Genomic DNA, 13,174 nt, shown 5'->3' with positions numbered 1-13,174 from the left:
GCATGACGACAAGATATACGTTGCCATCGAAGCGCTTGACACTTGATAGCCATTGCGCCCTCGATTCATAGCAGTTTGCTATAAATAAACCCACGTCCAAAAGTTAACGTTCCATAACTATGAGAAGTCTGACAGCAATTCATATTTTATTGGCTTCACGTATGGTCGATATTTTGTCTTATTGTTTTGCCTCATTTTCATACAGATATGGGTAATAACTTGATAAGACAATTGAGCGGTCGCGATATCCAGCAGGTGAATAGATAATGACAGACGCTAATCATGTCAGCATTTTTTGTTGTCACTTGAAACACTACAGAAAGAAATTCTATAGAAATCTGCTCCGTAATGTGCCACAGACGTAGACAAACTCGAAAGCACTGAAGTGCTGCTTCCTACCAAACGTTGGTGGCAGTGTTCAGGAAGCAGGAATGGGGATCGCTTTTGCGCAAATACAGCTATTGGTTGTACTTTTCTAACATTATGAACACTAGAGGGCCGTCTATTTTCGTTTCACTATGTAAATCTGCTATAGGCGAAATCACAAAAAGTCAAAATCTCGATTAAGGCCCGGTCCCACTGCACTTACGGATGCAAAGAGGATGTAAAGCGTACAAAGAATCTTGCCATCCGTTGGAAAACGCTACGAATCCGCTGTGTACCATCGCATTCATGTTTCATCCGCTCTATCCATCGAGCATCCGTCCACTGTGATTTCATCCGCGCAAAAAGTTTTAAGCTGCTTAAAACTTTTAGAACGGATGAACTTTCCGCTGTGTACGATGTAAATCCGCGACATACGAGCAACAAACGTTGTATGTCCGTGCGGCATCCCTTAAACGTCCACTGCATCCTCTGCATCCTCTGGGCATCCTCGCAACTCACATCCGCTGCAGCTAAAAACGGAAAGAGGGAGGAAAGATATGGTACGTGGAACGTCTTTACATCGTTAATAGCACGTTAATAGAAAGGATGTAAGCGTATGCATCTCGTATATAAAGCATTTCGAAAGCATCCCCTCTGCATCCGCTCTGCATCCATTCTGCATCCGCTTTTTCTGCTATGCGTCCGTTTCGCAATTATCTCCGGTAACCCCTTCGGAGCTGTCATCCCCTTCCATCCGCTTTCATCCGCTAGGCTTCCGATGAACATCCGTTTAACATCCCCGCTGCATACTACCCACGTCCGTTCTATTTCCGTTCTGTTACCGCCAATTTTCGCCAATTTTGTCAATTTCTGGAGCGGATGAAAGCGGATGAGGCCATCCCCGAAATTTTGCTCGTCCGCTGTGTCCTTTCTGCATACGCTTTGTGTCCGTCGGCCAGTGGGACCGGGCCTTTAGACGACAAAGCATTTGCGTCTTCAAAATATGGGAGCTCTAGCATTTGGCGGAGATTTATTGTGTGAAAATTTGTATTTTGCTTGGTTTTGTTTTGTTTTGTTTTGTTTTTTCACTCAGACCCAGCACTTACGACAGCCAGGGTAAGACAACTTTTTTTTCTTTGTTTTTTTAAGAATGTAAAATACAAAGAAATTAAAATATTCAATTTCGAAAGCGAATGCAGTGTTCCGCTCGGGAGGTACTTCAGGTGAAAGATAGTCTCACGCGTGTAACTTTAGAGTAGTGCAAGTTCTATAATTCATCTGGGTTTTACATCGGAAGCCACTTTTAGTTTTGCGGTGGTGTTATTAGTTATTTGAGAACAGCTGAAATGTAGTGTATAATCAAGTGTAAGGTTCATATTATGATACTAAAGTAGATTTATAATTTCATTCATTGATTCTACTAATAATTTACACTACAATCTATGATACATTTTAGGACCCCCAAAATACCCAATGTTTGTTCAAATTAAGTTAAATTTGCACTCGCATTACGCTCAAAATGCATGCGTGGGACTATCTGGCGCCCGGAGAATAAGTCCCGTTCTGCCATATTGCTGCCATAAGTCCTGGCTCTGAGTGAAAACTATCTTACAAGACAAAAATGCACATTTTGTGCGTAAAATATCCACGAAATTCAGAAATTCCCATGGGTTAATCACGCAGATGCCTTGTCTTGCTAGGGATTTAGACCCTGTGTCTTACGGCCACCAGTCATCCATAACAGTCCGGCAAAGAGCCACAACGCGCGCATTTATATTGCACGCTATCAGTCTATGGTTGTTGTAATACACGTCTCCGTTGTACTTTTACCTACATTATGATCATAAGCACCATGTTGAATGCTGTCAAGGGAGCAGTAATACCATTTAAGAAGGAAGGAGTGCTCACAAGATGTTAGGCTCGATCGCAAGTTATCCACCTTTACTAGGGTAGCGGTGAAAGCGATATACATGTAAGAGACCATTACTCCTTAAAGAGGCCATGGTTTTTGTACATGTAGTTGTTCGATGCTTTTCCTTTGGTGAAAAAGTTCGATAATTGTACTATTACATCTGTATGCATTATCTATATAATTAAGATATATATGCATGTAGATTCATGTACATACATCCACCTACATATATATGTATAATATATATATATATATATATATATATATATATATATACATTGCATCTCAGTCCAGAGTATTGATTACAATGTTGTAATGATTTTGTGTTGTTTGCTTGGTTTTTTTTTTTCTTGGAAATGAAATAAGTGAACTAAAATTAAAAATGTAATTACATCGTACAATGTACTCAGAAACCAACTCAACATCTCGTATCATAATGAACACCATAATACTTGTAACGAGCATAAAATATGATACACAGGCACGTAAGTATGTATGTATTATGATAATATGCAGTCATTCTCTTGTTAACTTTATGATTTTATCCCTTGACCTCTGCGAAAATTCTGCGGCGTTCGTCCGAGAACCAGACCAGGCCTGTATTTTTACTCCCCCGGGGCTCGAGGCGCCTTTACCGAAAGCCCCAGCCGGGCGCTGACACATGCTGATTTCATTATTTTTCATTAAGTATGCTACCCCCTCCCCCTACACACGCACACGCACACACGCGCGCACACACACACACACACACACATTTATGTGCAATCTCCATACACACACACACACGCTTCTCTCTCTCTCTCTCTCTCTCTCTCTCTCCAAGATAATGTAATCTGCAGGGAAAATCTCTGCCTAACCCAGCTTCCTCCATGTTTCTTCGCCAGAATAATCCGTCGACTGGTCATCAAATCAGCATCTGTAGTTGAAGACATTTTGTAGGCCTATATTAAGTAGGCCTACATGTATTGTGTAATGATTATCCTGTTTCAATAGAAACATGGGGAACTGGTTATGACAGATTTAAAGAATATGACGGATTTAGATATCTCCTCCTGCAATAGTCAATAGCGCGTGATAACTTCAAGTAGAATCATAGGCATACAACTGTATGGCACCAAAGTATGTTTTATGGGTGTATTATCCCTGATTTTCTTTTCCCTTTCGGTGCATGTACTTTTTTCCCCTTGTTCTCTTTGAATGAAAAAGTTGGCATAGTTTTATCACTATATAGTATTTGCATTATTTTGTTTAACATGGCATGCGAAAAATGTTTTACAGTGATTGCCATCTCATATTCATATCTTATATAAACTCCTCCAAAAAAGTTCTGCAAGTCCAATTTGACGTATCATATTTCTCTCAAACTATATCATTTCATTCAAATGTGACATCATAAGAAAGCCTGATTAAAAGCCTGATTACTTATCTTTAAAATGACACCTCACTTGCTATGATTGGGTGTTCTTGGAATGTGCAAAACAGCTGAGTATGGGGACAGATCAAAAGTGAAAAGTCGCAACAATTCTGCTATTGATAATGTACAGTTTTGATGAAAAAAGGCCATTGGAATAAGCAGTGCTGAAATGACAGCACTTTCAAAAACTCCCATTTCTTAGACATTAGCTGACTGTTCGGTCAACCTTTATGTTTAATTCTAATCTGCAGATACTACTACAGTTTTTGATTCATGAATGAGACCTGGAATCTAATGATAATCTCACAATGCACTCTTTTCAAGCGCATTCCTTTCCTGAAGCGACAAAGCAAATGGGAATTACACTGTTTGACATAACATGTTTGCTCTATTTTGCAACATTTCACATTTGGCCTTTCCTTATACTCAGTCATACTGCGCTTTCCAGGAATACTCAATCATAGCAAATGAGGTGTCATTTTAAAGATGAGTAATAAGGCTTTCTTATGATGTCACATTTGAATGAAATGATATTAGTTTTGAGAGAAATATGATACGTCAAATTGGACTTACAGAACGTTTTTTTTTTTTTTTTAGGAGTTTAGATTATTTTTACTCGTTATTTTGCTGTTGTTGTTTGTCTACACAGTACAGAGTCTGTCCTAATTTAACATTTATTTCCCTTCGTAGGAATGGCGTGCAGTCAAAGGTCTCAAACTGTAGCTCAAACCATGACGGTTTGTTGTAGATCCATGCTCAAATCATGAATTAAGTGTGCATGTATAATCATAATCGGCATATACGCACATAATATGCCATTGCATTGCTCACACCTTGCATCCGTGTGTCCCATTGATTTTGTAAGTTCTTCGTACTTAAAGCAGATGATTTTTATTTTCTGGGTGCTACGGATGAGTGTCAGGGCACGTGCAGAAATCATACCGGAAATCCGAGTAATTTCATTTCACTCCGCGCAATTTTTTTTTTTTTTCCATGCGGTGACCGTAGCAATATGCAACCCGCGTCAAGTCTGTGATGGAGCTACATTGTAGGAGAGCACGATCAGTCCCCGGTTGGCGGTGGCCACTCCAAGCACTAGTACCATTCGTTCCACACCCGTACTTGACAATAGAGGGGGAAGGATTTTTCTCTCTTTTTTTCCCCTTCTTTGTTTCTATGGCATGGAGTCGAGATTTTTTAACGAGAATGTCGTATTATGATCTTCCAAGCTTCCCATGCATTGCGACATTTCTAAGATTACAGACCTTTGTAGTACATAGTAAAAGTAAAGTGAATTTTGCCAATAGCAAACCACCGGACCATAAAGTTCCCATGCTTCCTCTCCCATCTCGAACTCTTCTATGTGGCATCCCCTGTACGTAACTCATAAAAAGCGGCTTCACTCATGACACAACTCGGGCATGTTTTTTATGTGGGCTAAAAATTTAGTGAAAGATGTATGATAGTGTTAATTTGCATTTTCGCCATGGTGTGTGTATGCTCATTACATGCATATACAGTGTAATGTAATTAAACAAGAAGCATCTTAAGCCACAACAGCCACATAATTATGATTAATTTGGCGTGTTTTATACTTTATCTTAAAAGATTGAATTTTCGAGCAGCAAATCGGTGAAACACCTACAATGTGATAAACTACTTCTCTGGTTAGAATATAGAATCTAACATGGTGCTTTGGAAAGTACATTTTATCATTCACTGAATTGATGTTTTGCTGATACTGTGGTTGCATACAGACATACTTCTATTTTCATTTATACCTTTGCGGGTACATTTTATAGCATAACACAAAATGTATGTTTGAAGTATACATCTCATAATTTCCTAGTAGTTTCCTTCTATCTATGTTTGCCTGAATTCAAACATTAGATTATCCCTCCAAAACGTTGAGTTTCCTTGAAATTATAGTTATTAGGGTTATTATTGGGGTGGCATTAGTGCTTACACAATGGATTTGTATGATTCCTGCACGCGGTAAACGCGTAAACATGGTAAAGTTATATTCGTATGCATAAGTGAAAACATAGGGATGCAAAATTTTGGACTGATCCCTCATCCACCATCACACCCCCACAATCCTATCACGACAACAACAACAAAAGGTGGCTCTTATGCATAAAAGTCGGTGAAGTCACGCTCCTTTTGAATACACAAGTTAGTGTGTGTCTGCAAACGGGAGGAGGGGGAAGGCGTAAACAAAGAATCGTGCCGCTCGAAAGTGTAACCATCAGGAGTAGGTCCTATACTATTTGCTAACTGACATGGTTGTCTACCTTTCCAGCTAACAGGCACTCAAAGTATCACCACCCAAAGTGGAAGATTTTGTATCGTCTGTTCTCGAAGGTATGTGCGGAAAGTCTTTTTCCCTAGAATGTGAGGAAGAAGAGGAAACGGGCGAAAACGATGTACTTTCATCAAAAAGAATCACTGTAGTGATCCGCCACCATCCGGGGATTCGCGTCTAGTTCTCACCTGATGACGTCAGTGCAGTAATTCGATCCAGGTGACAGCATCCGGCCTCGTGACACATTTTATCTTCTTGCAAGTTTCGGCGGGAAGAATTTTTCTCCTAATCAATTCAGACATCCAGCTGCCTTCCTCTTTTTCGTTCATTTTTTGTTGTTACTGTTCCTCTTTCTCTTGAATAACCCAAACTGTCTCATTATCATCGGCAACTAGCATGTACAGGCCTGGTTGACAAGGTATTGTAAAGTAGTGATTCTGAGAGGGTGCAATAGGGCCCATCAGGGTTTGATCAAGGGCTTGTTGTTGTTGACAGTTTAGGGCAGGTGATGGAGTATAGAAATGCTGCTGAAAAACGATTATTGTACATATCAATATAAAAAAACCCAACAACAACAACTTTGACCAATGATGAAATCGCTTGTATATAATATCTATCGTGTAGATACCAGCATCGCATACACCATGCTAATGCTGCAAAATGCGGAAGCGCAAGTGTGTTTCTTGATGCTACAAGCAGGCATGTACATAGACTTGCTATAAGGCATGTACGCAGAGGCAGGAGGATGAGCACAAAAACATTATGAACACAATAATCACTTATACTGGTTTGAAAGATCGAGGGAGAAAAAAAAAAAGATGAATTTAGACGCGTGAAATTTCACCATCCGTGAGAAGATAAACCCATTTGTAATGCCCCTCTGGACCCCCAAAGACTAAAGGGTCATGGGATCTTATCTTCGGGGATTAAGGAATGACGTCATGGTCCTTTTTGTGTGTGTGTTATTGCGTAGAATTATACCATCACACTGACCAGTGCAGGATATTTGATTTTGGAAAAATGTTCTCACACCAACTTCATGCTGGAACATCCCTAAGGACCACGGAGTACTCTCATGCAGCCATAGGTGTTAACCGGTTTCCTGCAGAATTGCATGGGACCTCACATCCTCGTAGTCCAATGATAGTAGGGAACATTTTTTCGTTATGCTTCCATTGCGTCTTAATCTTTGCCTTCAGCGAACGTCAAAAAGATGCTTGAAGTCGGGGACGCAATGGCGTCACGGAAAACTGAGGTGAAAAGAAAGATCGAATTATGCAAACAATTTTGCCTTGGATGTCTATTTTATCTTTAAATTATTAACCAGACAGCCGCAGAATACAGAAAATCATTCTATTGTTTACAACTTTTTGCTCTCCTACCAACATTTTATAATGATACAATGATATACTGACCCTCACACTGATCTTAGTCATTCCTTACCGACTTGGCCTCAGACCTCAGTCAAAATAAACTTCATTTTCCACCTTTAAACACAGGGATATCAAGATATCTCGATCGATGGTTTGTTGCTATTATAGTCTAAACTCATGTTCAGTATTGTAAATTGGGAAATAACCACGTTCCACACTTTTGTTTTTTAAACCCAAGATATCGTCGCAAACACTTCACTGAGTTTGCTCGAAAGCTAATTTGCTAGGGACGGACGCGCGTGCTCCTGGTATGTTGGTCGTATGTCCAAGGGTGTTGACTCAAGTTGTCCGCGTGTGCGCCGGCGAATTCCCTGCCCAAGATAGCCCGATGGCGATAATGCATTGACTCTTTGGCGGCAAGTCCCTTATGGATTGCGCAGGGAGTTATCTGCCGATATCAATTGAGAGGTATTCCAAGCTCGCTGAAAGCGATACCTGGTTGCCAGGAGGCATTCTTATGGTTTCCCAACTCCGTTTCTCCCCCTCTCGTTTCCCTTCTTCATATTCCTCATTGTTTCTGCCTTCTCACTCCTTCACATGCAGACATAAATCCTCTTCAGTGTAACTTACACACAAACGCATAATGTTCTCTCCCTCCCTCCCTTTATCGTTCCTGTATAGAGAATGAGATGCTTGGCGAGAAAGTGGATATGTCTGCCCAGATTAACGTTGTACCGGGATGACTTCGGCTCGTCCCCCTGTGGTAAACATCTCTTAGCTGTGACTCCTTTAAGTTGGTTCTTCCCCGGGGACGAGAGAGAGTTACTGAGCTTCTCATTTCATTTGGCACGTACGAGGTATCATTTACCATTGATCCATTCATTACAATGTTCATCACTTTACCGTGGGTGTTTAATGTCGTCTAATCATGCTCTCTTGTGACTAAAGATATTCCCTTCATAATGATCCTTTAGGGCTAACGCCGTGTCAGTGTGTTTATTGAAATTTATTTATAGAAGTATCCTCTTGGATTTTGTAAGATGACGGGTTGTTATCAGTCTCTCCATCTCTTACATTATGTTTCTATCGTTTGAATTCCTAAAGGTGTTTCATTTAGCAGAGTGCGGACTCTACGATGTGCAACATAAGCGAATCTTGTCCACTCGGATATCAAAACAACCAAACGAGGAGTGTTAATGCCGATAGGTGGCGCTACATCATTTCTCACTGGTGAGATAGCGAGATCACTGATTATTTCAAGGCTCCAATGTGGCATTGACAAAATCTTTCTCAAGGCGTTATATTACCCTTTCCTGTGTTGTGTATTTTGACATCGTTTCCACCTTTTTTTAATGTGTGTATAGAATATTTTTTCTTCAAGCATATAGCTATGATGTTTGTCAGCTGAATGTTTAGAAACTCACCACCTGGGAATGTTGTCTGTGGGTGGATTTGTTTTTCGGTGTTGATGATATCGACGACAAGCGGACAAGACTTTCCGGGATTATGACTATAGACTTGGTTGTTTTGGGTACTGTTTCTTACAACGTATGTTGATGATTATTTTTGCCATAACCGGGGGCTTTATGATGTCTAACAATTATAGTTAATTAAATGTACTGACATAGCAATGCATCTGGCCCATTGCTAACCCACTGAAACATAATTTCTTCAAATTTTGAACCCCCGCCCCTTTATTATGGCCGACATGTCAAAGTCACTCTGTTTTCAAATTGAATTTCAATAAGACCATAGCCACCCACTCGTGGTGGTGAAGAGCAGACCTGGGAGCTGCACACACCTGCAGTGGCGTAGGTGTTCAGGTGCACCCAGACATTATGTGACAGTAATTTTGCAGAGGTAAAAACAGTAGGTAACATTTGTACGTGCTAAGGCGCGACATTTCGAGACATTTGAACCTATTCAACAACAACAGTGTTTCTTTAAACTTGTAATGATCACAAGCGTCGGCAGAGCTTCAAAGTATTGGATTACGAATAATATTTGCAGATTGATATTCAAACGTGCCATGGCCTTCAGGAAGTACATGTATTGTATCTCTTACATCACTTACGTAAATACCTATCCAAAGAGATATTAAAACTCCAAAAGGCCTTTCTGTTTGAAGGAAAAAAAATAGAACATTGTCAATCTAAGGAATGTTGAACCATGCCAATGGCACCAGCAAATATTTCTTACGGCTGGACGCGAAACAAACAATGCGTCAACATGAGGACAAGAAATCTGCCCCAGATAATGCCAATGAATTGAAATGACATTTGCCCAAATCTGCTCTACACTCAATCCACTGCCCACTGGACATGTGAACTTTAATTATTTATCTTTCTGATGCCTCTTGCCCACCCATCATTGACCGCCGTCGGGTTTACGTCCAACTTCGTCGTCGTTTGAAGGTGTTGAAAGAATCTCACCCCATAGGAATCTATTGCCCCTAATTAATGTGTTCGTTCATGAAATTTTAGAACCTTATACAGTTTTTTTTTTTTTTTTTTTTTTTTTGCTTTTTGCTTTTGTCTTAGAACCGAGTCTTGTCAATCCTGATGCCTGGAAAGATTCGTCAGTCCATCCTATCCCTAAGAGCACCTCTTTTACTGGATATGACCAGATGCGATCTGTCTCTTTCAGAATCAGTCTACTCTAGCTCGCCTCTTCGAACATGTCGAAGGGTTTCTTGCTGAAGGGTGATAATGGTAATGGGGGACATAAGGCACTTCGTAGATCTCAGCAAATTGGGGAATATAAACGGTTCTTAGATCGAACAGTCTTGATAGAATGCTTTGCCACATTCATAGAGGCCTTGACCAGCTGTCGCTCGACAAGGTCAACATTATACGGATGCAATTAGGAAAAGCGTGGTGCTCACAGAACTATTCTGCCAACCATTTGCAGTTTTCTTTCGCATAGAACGCAGTCTGTTTTATTCAAGGGGGTGTCGTCTGATGCCCATGAACTCTCTTGTGGTGGCCTCAAAGGATGAAACTTAAACTTATTGTATTCATAGTCATTTAACAATCAACGACGTTGTCGAAGTGTGTGACCACTGGAAGTATAATGTCGATGAATTGTCAATTGTGAAAGTTTTACATCACTCGCAGCCGTCGTAAATGAATTCAACTCTCGATTCGCTGAGTCACCGGTGCGATGGCAAAATATTAAATCCAAAGTCTACATAATAGTCAAGTGTTGCAATTCCTTTCTTCGAAATAATATGTATATAATGTACATGTATGACACCAACAAAGTATATATACGTGTACATGGATGTGCATGTACGGTAGAATGATAATGCAGAAACCAATGACTCAAATCAAATCAAATCAAATCAAATACTCCCCTGCGCCCACCCCATCCCGTTCATTTGACAATCAGTGGTATAACATTTTGTAGTACAGTGTACATGTATATGCGGAGTACCAGTTTAGGGGGTCTGGTCTGACTCTGAGCTAGTCTGCCGAATTGCAGAAGAGAGTACTTTATGTTTAATATCCTGCTTGTTCCATGCTCGCTATGACAACATTTTTGATCAACTTGATCAGAGATGCATCTTTTGCAGACCGTTGAAATCCTCATGGCCCGAATTCACGAAGGTGGTACAATCTTGTCCACGGTTTAAAGACCGGAGTTTCACGTTTTTATGGGGCGCCAAGTGTCGCATATGGCCTATTTACGAAATGATCATTTGTTTTTATTTTCTTCGACGAAATGACTGATTTCGTAACGAAATAGGCCATTTAACACTTGGCGCCTCAAAAAAAAAAAAATGCGGTCTTTGTCTTTTGAACCACGGACAAGATTGTACCACCTTCGTGAATTCGGGCCAATGTGTGTGTGTGTGTGTGTGTGTGTGTGTGTGTGTGTGTGTGTGTGTGTGTGTGTTTATTTATTTCATTTCCGACAAAAGCATAGTATACAATATGACACTTGCATTATTCAAAAATTGGAATACCATGTGACTTTTGCATAACCAAGCGAAATTAATGCATATCATTTTTTTTTTAAAATAAAACAGTACATAATTTGAGGAAAAGCATGCGCAAACTGTCACTGAATCATATTAAGGAAAAGTTGTCAGAAATAGAGGGAACTGCTAAAAAGACTTGCGTGTAGAATGCTGTCCCGTCGTGAGTTATAAATAGTAGTAATAATGTTAAACTTTGTGTTTTGGGATAATCACTGTTTGGATTTGCAAACTATCGCCATCTCTAGCCACAGTCGAGCCATGTTGAAACTGGTTGGAGTCTGAAAAGAAAGAAAGAAAGAAAAAAAAAAAAAGAGCTGACCATGGTTTACCCATTGACTTCTAAAAGATACCGGTAGATACATGGATAGAGATCAGTGGCTGTACCACGTTGAGGAAGTACAAACAGTGCCCTCTCTCGTTCGTCTCCCGAACTCGGTCTGCTGAAAAATATTGCAATGTTGCCATGTATGATTATGCCACTCTCTTTTCCACGCTCGCTCTTTGTTTTTGTCCGTCTCTTCCCCCTCCCCCCCCCCCTCACTCTCTCTCTCTCTCTCCCACCTTCTCTTTCCCGCTGCTACCCTTATCGTATTCACAGTCACATCTCTCTGCGAATTCGTATTTCTATTTCTCCTCTTCTTGTGTGTGTGTGTGTGTGTGTGTGTGTGTGTGTGTGTGTGTGTGTGTGTGTGTGTGTGTGTGTTGGTGGGGAGGGGGGGGGGGGTCGCGCTGTGGCATAGTAGATAAGACTCCCGACTGCCAATCGGAGGGCCCGAGTTCAATACCCGCCCAGGTGTCTCTCTCGACTCAGGTGTATCAGTGGTACCTGGCAATAGGGTAAAATGATATTAGGGTCCTCTGGTAGAGCAGTGGCAACACTGAAGAGGCTACCTTGGATAAAGGAGACATTATTATTCTCCAGCCCAATATTTGTTTTTTTTTTTTCTTTTTATGTCAATACTAAACATAATCTAGTATTTTGCATTCATACTATTACGCTTTCATACTATGACGTCTTGCATTTGGGGCCTGTCTCTTTCGCAAGCTGTTAGTATCACGGATTGTCAGTACCTTGAATTTAATATTATGCCAAAGAGATACTTGTACATGCAAACTGGATATATGCAATGTCATTGACTTCCTTGACTGTTTGTCCTTGTCCTGTTTGCTCATTCAATAGAGAATTTAGATCGCATTACATTTTTCCTCGGTGTCAAGGGCGCCCTTTCCTGTTGGAATCTCTCTGTCATACGCATTCGCTTTTTACCCTTCACATTTTGTGCCGGTTGAGATATAATACATATATATATATATATATATATATATATATATATATATATATATATATATATATATATATATATATATATATATATATATATATAGCAATAATAATGTCACAACAGAGGAATGCAGGGAATGCATTAATTGCCAATCTTGATTTTAATGAAAAATCCGAATTTTCGAGGATCCTTCCTCTTCAACAGGGATGACAATGCGACTTTTCACAATGATAAGATATATATAATATATATATATATATATATATATATATATGTATGTATATATATATATATATATATATATATATATATATATATATATATGGGGGAGCTTTCTTCTTTCGTCCTGTTTCTATGAGCACCCAATTCTTATGTGAAGCTGCTATGTCATCATCCTTGTTTACTGTGATTTGTAATGGATTTTGAAAACATGTTCATTCCATATCCCAGTGGTTATTGACTCGGTAGTTATGTACAGAGTATAAGATATAACATATAATATGATATATATATATATATATATATATATATATATATAT

This window comes from Diadema setosum, chromosome 22, assembly GCF_964275005.1.
Source record: "Diadema setosum chromosome 22, eeDiaSeto1, whole genome shotgun sequence".
In the NCBI taxonomy this organism is placed as follows: domain Eukaryota; kingdom Metazoa; phylum Echinodermata; class Echinoidea; order Diadematoida; family Diadematidae; genus Diadema; species Diadema setosum.
Note: the sequence above shows the minus strand (reverse complement) of the source record.